Raw genomic sequence first — 12747 nt, forward strand, 5'->3', positions numbered from 1 at the left:
TTTGAACAGTTAAGCAGCATACTGTAATTTTGTTCTTCCTACCGTAAATGAGACCTACTACCTCTATAAGTCAAAGGCAAAATAGGGTGGATGCAGGAGAAACACAGCGGGTCCGAGACCATTTGTGGAGAGAGAACTGAACTAACATTTCAGATAGTTCAAATTAGAGAATAAACACATTCCGTACAAGCAAAGGTCAGGTAAAACAGAATGGAAAATCTGTGATTCAGTCGAAGGCTGGAGAGATTAAGGGCATACAGTTGTGTTGTGCCTTTTTCAAGGCAGGGTATCTCAATTTGTGATTTGTCCACACCAGCTGTGGCAGACATAGGCAGTACATAAGCTCTTCTTCATTAACAATAATATTGCGCTGTCTATCCTGTACAATCAGTTGCGTACACAGGGTGGGTAAGGGGTGGTGGGGCTTGGTTGGCAAGCTGCATGTGAGGCAAACATGTTCTCCAGCTAGCCTCTGGCTCTTAAAGACAGTCTGTCCCTCTTAAAGGGAAGCTGCAGTGGAGAAGCAGGACTGCAAAAAAAAATTGAAAATCGGAAGGAGAAGGAGAATGGTGAGGCAGTCAAAGTTGAGGGCTCTAACATTCAGTGATGCCATTTTGGAGGTAGTGGTACATTGGTATGGCACTGTGTTAGTAATCCAGGCTGATGTCCTGAGGATGTAGGTTAAAATCCCACCATGGTAGATGATGTAATTTGCAATCAATAAAAATCTGGAATAAAAAGCTAGTCTAATGGTGATCATGTAACCACTGTCAATTATCATAAAAACCATCTGGTTCACTACTGCCCTTTAGCAAAGCAAATCTGCCATTCTTACCCTGCCTGGCCAGCAGGTAGTTCCAGATCCCCAGCAATAGTTGACTCTTAACTACTCTCTGGCTAATAAATGCTGACCTAGTCACATCCCATGACTAAACCGAAGACTACAAGTTGTAGTCAAAGAGACCGGCAATGTATCCATTGGTGAGGGGCGTAGGGTGAGATTGAGAATGGGAGGAGGTATGCAGCAAGTCCACCCATCAGTCCTCCAGAGAGATTGGGAATAGGTTTTGAGGGATGCCAATATCTAGTTCTGTCAATGAACACAAAGCATAGGCTATTTGGCCTCTTGACCTGACTTTGCCAAACCAGAACATTATGACTGTTGCCTTGACTCCAATTTTCTGTCTACCCCTACCACCACCCCTCCCAACCCTACTCTTCATAACCCTTTAATGCCCTGTCAATCAAAAAATTGTAGAACTCAGGTTTGAATATGTTCAATAACCTCCACTTTTCTTTGTATAAGAGAATTTTAAAGAGTAATGACTCTCTGAAGAAATAAATTCTTCCTTGGCCCCATCTTAAATGGAGATTTTAACCAACAAGCAATGCTGGTTGTTCAGGATAGACAACTCAACGCCATTGTTAATGAGGAAGAATTTATGTAAGACAAGCAATTCAACACAGGAATCAACCAAGTGAACCGTTCTTGAACTGCATCCATTGCGAATATATCCCTCCTAAAATAGGATATCAATCTGGCAGCAATACTGGAAAGATTGTAAATGACCTTGCATAAATGCATCTTCACATCATCTCTAATTCTCACCAAACCACTAACCTCTCATGCTGCTCAATGTAGCACACTGCAAACACTGGATCCAGGAGCTCTCGCTCAGGATTCATGTCAAACATTCATATATTCCTCTCCCCCACCCATATGAGCCTTCCAGCCTCACATCTGCCTTGCTCAGTCCCCACATATCTCCAGTTTTTCAGTTCTGACAGGCCCAAACAAATCATCTCACAAACTTTGACATGCTGCCATCTTTCTTGGACGACAAGATACACCATAAACACAGGGAGAAGCAGAGAAGCAATGCTGTGGAGGGTGCACGGGACAGCCTCCTATGAGTCCATGCTGTGGAGGTGGCAGCTTCAAGGAATTGAAAACCCAGATCCGACACATGTGGCAGCTCATGATGAGCAAAGGGTCCTAGATGGCTCCTTCTTTTCATCCTCCTCCTATAACTTACCCTCTCCCACCCATCACAATGTGACCTGTAAAGTCCCAATGCCCTTTGTGGTAGCTAGGTGATGGAGGACACAGGAGACAAACATGGAGCTGTGCCCTCCTGAGTGCTGGCGTATATCTCCTGAATAACCAGGCAATGGAACCAAAGATTTTCTCCACAACGTCCTTGTGTCATCTACTGCTAATGACTCTCTCTGTCACCCAACCAAATGAGGGTAGTACACCCAAATTCACTTGTCAGCATTCCACAGGGACTGTTCCCTCCTGGACAGCCTGATCTACTCCTCCTCCATTTCTAACACCTCCCCAACACCCCCAGAGCAACTTCCCCTGCAATCATAGAAGATGCAACACCTGCCCATCAACCTCCTTCCTCCTCACTATCCAAGGCCCCAGACACACCTTCCAAGAGAAACAGCGATTTACCTGCACTTCACTCAATCTAGTCTATGGTATTCACTGCTCAATGTGGTCTCCTCTACATTGGAGATATGAGATGCAGACTCAGTGACTGCTTTGCCAAACACCTTTGCTTCAGCCATAAAAATGACCCCTGGCTTCCAGTTGCCTGCCATTTTAACACCCCACCATGGTCCCCAGCTAACATGGTCTCAGGCTTGTTGCAGTATCCCACCCTTTCTCAGCCATTTTCAATTCTGATGAAAAGTCACTGGAGTCTAAATGTTAACTTTGTTTTTCTCTCCACAGATGCTGCCACATCTGTTGAGTTTCTCCAGCATTCTCTGCTTTTCTTTCAGATTTCCAGCATTTGCAGTGCTTTGTGTTTATTCTTGGGTGTTGGGTCTTGCTCCTATTGTAGGTGCACTACCCTTATGTGCTGCGTGGGCAAGGGAGTCATTAGCCTTAGGGGTATTATTTGCAATGGAAATTGAGTTTAACTAATGTGCTGGAGTTTTTTGAAGAGATAACCGAAAGAGTCAAGGGTAATGCTATTGGTATATATATGTGTGTGTGTGTGTCTGTGTGTGGTATTCATGGACTTCCAGAAGGCATTTATACATTGCCTCAGGTCAGACGTATGAGATATATAGGTGATGGCACACAAGGGACAGTAGCAACGTGAATACAAAATTGGCTGAGTGATGGGAAACAAAAGGGTAAATGTCAATGGTTTATTTTCGGGAAGGAGGATGGTTTGTAATGGAGTTCCCCAGGGGTCAGTATTTGCTTTCCCTGATATGTAGATTAATGATCTGGATCTTGGTGTGCAGGGGACAATTTCAAAGCTTGCAGATCTGATACAGGTACAATGGGCAGAATGGCCTCCTTCCACAAGTGATTTCTGTGATTCTGGATAGAAATATAGAGCTAACCTGTGGTTCTTTGTGATGGCCCAAAGGTGGCATGTGCAGCTGACTGGCACAGGATCACAACGAGGTAATCACCAGTGGTGCACTGGAGTTCAATTTTGAGACAATTATCGTTTAATTTATTACAACCTGGTTCTCAGTGCAGCCCAGCTAATGAGAAGAAAATTGTCTTTATTGTGGTTCTCATGTAAAGTGAGTTTGTCTGATTTTGCTTGTTTCTTAGTAGCTATAGTTGTTCTGCATATCACTAAGTCGTTTGTGCTACATTGTTGCATGAACAGAAAGTAGAATTAATTCCATTGGCATGATAGGATGTTCTAACACATTGGGTCAAAGCAAGGGGACTCTGCATTGCTCTGTGTTGCCTCGCAGTGTTTGAATTAACATTGGATGTAAAAAAAGTAGAAAAAAATTGAAACGGCAGCTATGCAATTGTAAGCAAAAAACTCAGCAAAAGATTTGAATACATTTGCGCTTTCTTTTCCAGTTTTATAGGTATAATTTGCATAAACAGTGTAAATAAGATTCACATTATTTTGATTACTGAGGGGGAGAACTGGAACTGCGGTTTTCAAAGAGTTAATGCAATATTGTGACATTTTAAAAGGCTTTTTCAAATGGAAGGAGGTTGCTGTGTATGTAATGTATGCATGAGTTTGAACAGAGAAACAGCGAGAGAAATTGTTACTTTGCCTCTTTCCCTGACAGTCTCTTACAGAAGCGATATCACGTTACATGTATTGTATAAATAGGAAGCCTGATTTCCGCTGGCAGATAGAAAATGCAGGTATCTTTTTACAAAGCTTCTACTTCACTCAGCCCTCGCGCCTTTTGCAGTGCCTCTGAAATCCCACACTCTAATCCCCGACTAACAAAGATCTGTTTCTTTACTCTGCAGAAACCACACTGCAGAGGTTGTGCGCGCCTCGGCCTGTAGGCCAGAAGCAGCCTGTTTACAATTTCCCTGTTCCTGTTTTTAATGTTGCTCTAAGAGTAGTCACAAAGGGGCAGTTTTGTCCTTTAGGAACAAGGGAGCTATTAGAGACAGACTGAGGAAGGAAGGAAGGGAGATCCAAGGGGAAAAACCCAGGAGGAATTAATGTATACTAGCATTCCCTGAGGGGCTGTGTGTTAGTTTGTTTTCTTACCTTATTTTCTCTTTTTTTTTCTCCCCTGTATTATTTTTTCTTCTTTCGTTATTCCTTTTGCTATTTGTTGCAAGCATTTGGTGGGGGTGGAGAGGAAAAAAGACTTCTTATTTTGAGCTGATTTTCTCTTTTCATCTATTAAAGGGTTAGCCTTGTTGCTGCAGTACAATTCCATAGCATCAACTACCCTTTTAGTACCTTGTGTTATGTGATTTTTTTTACTCGTGAAAATCCTTGGCTGCGAGCATGACATGCTGTTCAACTACAGGGGCCATCACATTTTAGTCCAGTCATATCTTTGCCAGGTATTTAAGCTCATGCACGCAATTTGAGCGAGTGTCACTGGACAGCCATTAAAAAAGAGAATCTTGGATGGTGTTCCTCCAGACTTTGCAGCTAATTGAAATCCCTCTACTAAATCAGCTCAGAGACTACATTTCAAACTGTCCTGCTCCGCTTAGCTTCGCTGTACTCTAGATAACCACAGAGACAGCAATGAGACATTGTCACATTTCTTGCTATGTGCTGTGTCTTTCTAAGTTCTGTTTCCTGTGTCCTGTTCCCAACGTGTGCAAGGTGAAAAGCTGTCAGTTCTGGTAATGTTTAAGTTCTGTACTACCAAATAATTCTTTTCATAATTCAACTTTTATCTTTTATTTCTTCTTTCCGATACAGCTGCACTATATTTGCATTTTTTAACCCTTCCCAATTTGTTTCTTTCTGTATTATTTGTACGACCTTTTATAAGTCTTTTAACATTTCTTGCCTTGAATCATAATTTTAATTTGTTCCATTCATCCACAGCCAAAGCCAAGTGACCATCCTTGGTCTCTGCCTAAATCCTGTTTGACATCTCTTCAGCAGTGACCGCTATCCAGAGCCAGACCTCCACACTGGATGTTCTTTCAGTGGGTGTTTGACAGAAAGCCAGCAACATTTGGGAAACTCATCCAAGCACTGCACATAAAACCCTTTCTTCCCGCATCCCAGAAACCCTTCAAAGTAGAAAATGGAAATAAGTTATGAGTGTTTTCCAGTATTTTTTACTGAATTACTGCACAGATGTATAAATCGAGGACACTGTCAAAAGTACAAATATAATCCGTTAAGATTTAGCTTCAAATTGTCAGTGGATTAAATCAGATTTTTTTTTTTAAACTCCAGGACTGCAGGGCTCCTCATCTTCAAAACAATATCAGAGCTGAAAAGAAAACTGTTACATTGCAATCCTCTTGGGCAGGTCTCTCCGATAATTTCACCTTTTTCCAAAGATCAACAAGTTTGTAGATATTCCAGTCTTTCACGTGATTCCTCACCATATGATATTAGATTTGTGAAGTTTGCTGTGGGTTCCATAATTGGGTTTCACATTCTGTTTTGCTTCTGTTGGGTACATCTCTACGATTTTCCAATTATGGTACCTAATTACTTTTTCCTACCTTGTTGTAAAGTGCTTTTGAACATCATACAGTTCTGAAAGATGCTATATAAATTTGGTCACCACTTCTATCACTCAATGCAGATTTGTCTGCAGATACCAACATCTATTCCCATTCCAGCACAAATGCAGTGGGCGAGATTCATATTCACTGAAAATATACCCTCTTCTCACCCTGACTCTTGTTTTGAACTGCCCCAATGACTAACCTTCATGTGTAGGTTTGTTTATGTCATGATTTTCGATGTGCTATTCAACCACAGGGGGCATCACATATGGGCCTTATAGTACCCTAATCTGAAATCAATCTCCACTGCACTTCTGCACTTTCCATTGGGAGTCACTGACCATTGATTTTGAATAGGAAACTGTTGTTGTTCTCTCTTGCAAACCCAGAAGGGGAGGTAGACTAACGAAAAATTGATTGAGTTCACCATTAATTGACACCACAACATTGAAAACTGAATTTGTAGCACTCTAACTTTTGAAACTGTCTTAGGGTTGGCAAACCCAACACAAGCACTTTGCAGGTAAGAAGGTGTACAGCTGGATGAACACAGCAGGCCAAGCAGCATCATAGGAGTAGGAAGGCTGACGTTTCGGGCCTAGACCCTTCTTCAGAAATGGGGGAGGGGAAGGGGATTCTGAAATAAATAGGGAGAGAGGGGGAGGCGGAAAGAAGATGGATAAAGGAGAAGGTAGGTGGAGAGGAGATAGACAGGTCACGCAATCTTTGGGTGGATACTGAGTTCTCTACCAGTTTTGCGAGGGAGCAAATGTCTTCTGTGCAGCTCCAAAGGGTCCTAGTAATGTAGTTGTATTTATTGCTATCATGCAATAAATCATCTTATTTCCTAAGGCAAGTGCCCCTTCTGTTTAGACTCACCAGTAGTGTATCCTGTACTGCTGATCAATAGATAGGCCCTAGACACAGAACAGACAGGAGAATTGGCGACAGCCCTTACATTTTGCAACAGACTGAATGTGGACAAACACATAACAATGTGACAGCAGCAACAATCAAGATAAATACCACGCTATCCCTATGATAAGTGGAGTGAACTCACACACAAGTCTGCTTTGCTTCTGTTATGTTGTACCTACATACAGGTGGCCTACCTGTGTCTCTGAACAATGTAGAATTGTTTTATGTATTTGAAGCCAATTAGCCTGCCTCTTTCAGTTAAAATACTTCTACATAAGTTTGTACAGTTTACTCTGATTAGTAAATTCCACTGAGGGATGGATGGTACAATTGCTGTATCTTTTGGGACAGCATTCAACTTCAACCAGGAAAAAAGTCATTGAAGGCCACCTCTCAATCACATGAGCATAGGAACCATAGGAATGTAGGAAGTGGGGTAAGAAATTCAGCCTCTCAAACATGATCTATCATTCACCTGGGCCATGGTTAATTTGAACCTCAATTTACTGTTCTTTGTTCAAAACATCTTGATGCTCGCTTAGCAAAAATCTATCTGAGTTTGAAAAGATCCAATTGTCACAGCACCTACATTTTCTTAGGAAGAACTTGGAAGAGTACAGGCCCTTGTGCCGACCTATTATCCTACTCTAAGATCAAACTACCCTGCATACCCTACATTTTACTATCATGCATGTGCCTATCCAAGAGTTGCTTAAATGTCCCTAATGTATCTGACTCCACTACCACAGCTGGCAGCGCATTCCACGCACCCACCACTCTCTGTGTAAACAGCCTACTTCTGACATCTCTCCTATACCTTCCTCCAAACACCTTAAAATTATGCCGCCTCGTAACAGTCATTTCTGCCCTGGGAAAAAGGGAGAGAATTTCAAACCTCCACCACCATTTACGTGGAGAAAATGCTTCCTGACTTTCTTTCAAAATGACGTAGGGCTAATTTTAAGATTATATCTTATTGTTATTTCTGAAGAAGGGTCCCGACCCGAAACGTCAGCTTTCCTGCTCCTCTGATGCTGCCTGGCCTGCTGTGTTCCTCCAGCTCCACACCTTGTTATCGCAGACTCCAGCATCAACAGTTCTTACTATCTCCTCTTATTCTTGGTTGCACTTTCACAAAAAACAGTTCAGTCAGTTAAACTTCCCTTAAGTATGTCATGTGTATTGTTCAACTTCACCTCTTTGGTATATTGGTGTAATTAATAAGACTTAAGATGACCAAATTGTACTGTACATAAGCTTAGCGATGAAAGGCCTTAAATGACATCTCCTTAAGTGCAGTAACTGCCATGTGGCTTAAGAGAAAAAAACCTTAAGTTGTGGTCAGAATGGGGTAAAGCCCCAGAAAGTCCAGGCCCCAGTTTAGATCTGAACTATTGTTAGTATTTAGGAGGGATGCAAGGCTGAGTGGCTTAAGGGAATGGTCTGAGCAACAAATTATCGTGGAAGGTTAGGAACACCTTCCCCATTGGTCAAGAGTTGTAACTTTTGTTTAAGGATTGTTGGTTCTTTTGGCACAAGTGTACGGAAATCATTTAAATGTTCCATTCACGGAGGGTATCCATTCTTAATTATATAAGCTAGTAATTTCCTGAGGCTGGCTGGTCTATAATTCAGTAGTTTCCCTTTTACCTTCCTTATATAATGGAATGCCATGCTCAATTTGTCAACTCAAAGAACTAGTTCAAGATCTATGTAACTTTGGAAGATTATGGTTTGGGTACTGCAATGATCTTGAATACTTTCTTTAAAACCCTGAAATACAAACTATTTGCTCTTAGGGTTTATATTTCACTCTTTTATGCCATTATTTCCTTCATTTCTATTGTTTTGCTAAATTTAATTCTAGTGAGATCCTGTGCCTGGTCCAATATTTGATTCACTGGGATTCCTGACATGCTGAACCCATGCTCGACCGAAAATACTGACAAGTTTGACTGACTTTTACTTCTAGGAAGTAATTATTTAACATATCTGCTATTTCATTATTTTAATTAACAACATCGATGTTAGCAGTTTTCAGGAGGCCCATATTTCTTCCAAACACATTTAATAAAGAAAATATTGTTATAAGAAATCTGTTTTGAGTTATCTGTCTTTATGTTCAATGTTGCCATTGGATCCTGTTCACTGATATGTGTATAGTTCAATTTTTATGCTTTTTGATGCAGTAAGTACAAGAGCTATACAGTTGCAAGGTGCTGAGTTAGTTGACATCATTGCATGCTGCAATGGAACAAAGGCTGACACGTATGTAATGCCATACATTATTTTGTCCAGCAATCTGGATGTATGTAATTCCAAAAACATTCAGTAAGCTCAACATTGTCCAGGACAAAGCAGCCTGACTAATCAAAAGAATTATATGTTAAATATATTTAAATATTGTTGAGTATTTATATTTTTGAAAAGGTACACCTTGGACAATCAGTCCCTCATCACTGGAGCACACTGTGCATTGTGCATCATCTGCAAGGTGCACTCCAGCGCCTCTTTTAACATCAGCTTCTTAATACCATTCCCTCCTCCCTCCCCCCCATGATCTTATCACCTAGAAGAACTACGGCAGCAAGCACATAGGAACATCACCACTTGCAAATATTTCCTGATGGTCATAAACTATCTTGACACAGAAATTAATTGTCATTATTTTACTGTTTCTGAGTCAAAATCTTGGAACTCCCTCCCAAACAGCATTGCAGATGTACCTACACCACATGGGCAGCAGCAGTTCAAGAAGGAAGCTAACCACCTACTTTTGAAGGACAACTAGGGATAGGCAATAAATGCCAGTGATGTCCACATTCTGTCAATTAATAAATACTTTAATGATCCCTGTAGTGTACCTGGGATCCATGGAAGCAAAAATTTGGAGTGGAGTGTGTGTTTAATCATTCCAAACCTACAACTTCAGAACTAAAAGGGGTTTCAAATGGTCATTAAATAAGTCAGTCACACAGACACCAGGCAGAGTCCAGATATAGAAGAACTGCACTTCTCATTTTCATCCAGTATAAGTATGACAAGGGCTTTACTGAGCTGTGTTCAATAATGTATTACACAGCTACCATGGGTTAAACTTAATATAACAGACAGCAAAGAGTGAATGGGAAGTGTCTAGTTTAATGTTGGAGTTTACATACTATGAAGCGAAGTTACACATTACACTTGTGATACTGAGGAATACAAGACTATGGGCCAAGTGCTGGAAAATAGGATTAGAATAGTTAGATGGTTGTTTTTGACTGGCACAGACTTGTTGGGCCGAAGGGCCTTCTTATGAGCTGTGAACCTCTATGACTTTATTAACATAAGACCATAGGAAATAGGAACAGGAGTAGGCCGTTTGGATGGTCGAGCCTGCCCAGTCATTCAGTTGGATCGTGGCTGATCTGACACTCCTCACGTCCACTTTCCTGCCCTTTCTCTGTAATACGATTAAGACTGATCAAGACTCTATCTACCTTAGCCCTAAATATGCACAAGGACTCTGCCCACCCTCCTCTCCTTGCCACATACTCTCTGTGACAAGAAGTTGCAAAGACTGTCAATCCTCCGATAGAATAAATTCCTCTTCATCTCAGCCTTAAATTGACACCTCTTTATTCTGAGACTATGCATTCTCATCCTAGACCTTCCCATGAGGGGAAACATCCTTTCTGCATTGACCCAGTCAAGCCACTTAAGAATCTTATATGTTTCAACGAGATCTCATTCTTTTAAACTCCAATGAGTAGGGTCCCAACCTGTTTAGTCTTTGCTCATAAAACAATTCCTCCATATTGGGGACATCCTAGTGAACCTTCCCTAAATAAGGGGACTAAAACTACTTGCAGTACTCCAGATGTGGTCTCATATTCATCTTGAACCGTTGCAGTAATACTTCCCTACTCTATACTCCAAACCCAGTGAAATAAGGGCCAACATTCCATTAGCGTTCCTTATTCCCTGCTGCACCTGTGTGCTAGCTTTCTGTGTTTCATATACAAAGTACCCCAAAGTCCCTTTGTGTTGCAACTTCCTGCAGTTTTTCACCATTCTTTTGTTCTTCTATCCAAAACGAACAACTTTGCATTTTTACACATTGTAGTAAAATTGCCAAATTCTTGTCCACTTGCTAAACCTATCAGCATCTCTCTGTAAACTGTTTGTACCCTCTCACAACCTGTTGTGTCATCTATTTTTGTGTCATCTGGAAATTTGGCTACAGTACATTCACTTCCTTCCTCCGAGTCATTAATATAAATTGTAAACAATTGTGGTCCCAGCACCAATCACTGTGAAAGCCCACCAATCTGATAAGAATCTGTTATTTCTCACCAACTCTTGCCCAGAAGCCAATTCTCTTTCCATGACAGTATACAACCTTCAACACTGCGGGCTGTTATGTTATGACTTAACCTTTTGTGAAATATCTTGTTGAACACATCTGCTGGTTCCCCTGTATCCACCCTGGTTAGTTTCAGAACTTAAAATCACTTGGAGCCATATCAGACTTATTAATATAAACACCCAAAAATCTTTACTCAATAATATTTTTGTAGTTTTGTAATTCTCGTTGTTTTCAAGTAGAATTCAACTAACCTAGTTCTTTATCAGACTTGTCAGCAAAAGTGTAAACAGTGAATGCAAGCAGTGCCTTGCTGGTGAACTAACATTGTGTTACAGTGAAGATCTGATGAATTTTGATGAAATAAATTCAATTTGCATTATCGTTGGCCTGTTTGCCCTGCTTCTGTCTCCACAGTTCCTGCCTAACTTGCTGAGTGTTTCCAGCACTTCAGATTTCTAGCATCTGCAGCATTTTGCTTTCCCATTCTGCAGTTTTCTCTGGGTAAGCAGTGGTTCATTTCCTGATTACCCCAAAGGCTTTCCATCTTGTTAGGTTTTGCTGGTTCATGATCATAGTTACCTAAATACTGAGAGTCAACTACTCGTAAAGAATTTTCAGATAGTTTATTAAGTTCGGAGGTGGTGGTTTAATTGATATATTAGTTAATTAAATAACAAAAATAAACAATCGTGACAATTAAAGATGGTTCACTGCTACCAGAGAACAAATAGGCTTTTGACATGGGATGTGTCTGTCTCTCTAAAGCTGTGAAGGCAGCATCCAGTTTTTTCACCAAGGTGTTAGGGAAGTCTTCCCGGGGTCTTCCCGGGGAGGGGAATGGGGTTCTGTAATAAATAGGGAGAGAGTGGGAGGCGGATAGAAGATGGATAGAGGAGAGGATAGGTGGAGAGGAGACAGACAGGTCAAAGAGGCGGGGATGGAGCCAGTAAAGGTGAGTGTAGGTGGGGAGTTAGGGAGGGGATAGGTCAGTCCAGGGAGGACGGACAGGTCAAGGGGGTGGGATGAGGTTAGTCGGTAGGAGTTGTGGGTGCGGCTTGAGGTGGGAGGAGGGGATAGGTGGGAGGAAGAACAGGTTAGGGAGGCGGGGACGAGCTGGACTGGTTTTGGGATGCGGTAGGGGGAGGGGAGATTTTGAAGCTTGTGAAATCCACATTGATACCATTGGGCTGCAGGGTTCCCAAGCGGAATATGAGTTGCTGTTCCTGCAACCTTCGGGTGGCATTGTTGTGGCACTGCAGGAGGCCCAGGATGGATATGTCGTCTGAGGTGGGGAGTTGAAATGGTTCGCGACTGGGAAGTGCAGTTGTTTATTGCGAACCGAGCGTAGGTGTTCTGCAAAGCGGTCCCCGAGCCTCCGCTTGGTTTCCCCGATGTAGAGGAAGCCACACCGGGTACAGCGGATGCAGTATACCACATTGGCAGATGTGCAGGTAAACATCTGCTTGATGTGGAAAGTCTTCTTGGGGCCTGGGATGGGGGTGAGGGAGGAGGTATGGGG

The 12747-nt window shown here is 41.8% G+C and overlaps 1 long non-coding RNA gene across 1 annotated transcript; it reads left to right on the top strand.

The window, feature by feature from the left end:
- The first annotated feature begins 3640 nt into the window (after nt 1–3640).
- LOC125484602 lies at nt 3641–5835 on the top strand. Its single transcript, XR_007263437.1, has 3 exons — nt 3641–3800; nt 4075–4153; nt 5319–5835. It is a non-coding gene; the product is annotated as an uncharacterized LOC125484602 (long non-coding RNA).
- Nucleotides 5836–12747: the final 6912 nt, after the last annotated feature.

Source organism: Rhincodon typus, chromosome 12, assembly GCF_021869965.1.
Source record: "Rhincodon typus isolate 14 chromosome 12, sRhiTyp1.1, whole genome shotgun sequence".
NCBI lineage: Eukaryota > Metazoa > Chordata > Chondrichthyes > Orectolobiformes > Rhincodontidae > Rhincodon > Rhincodon typus.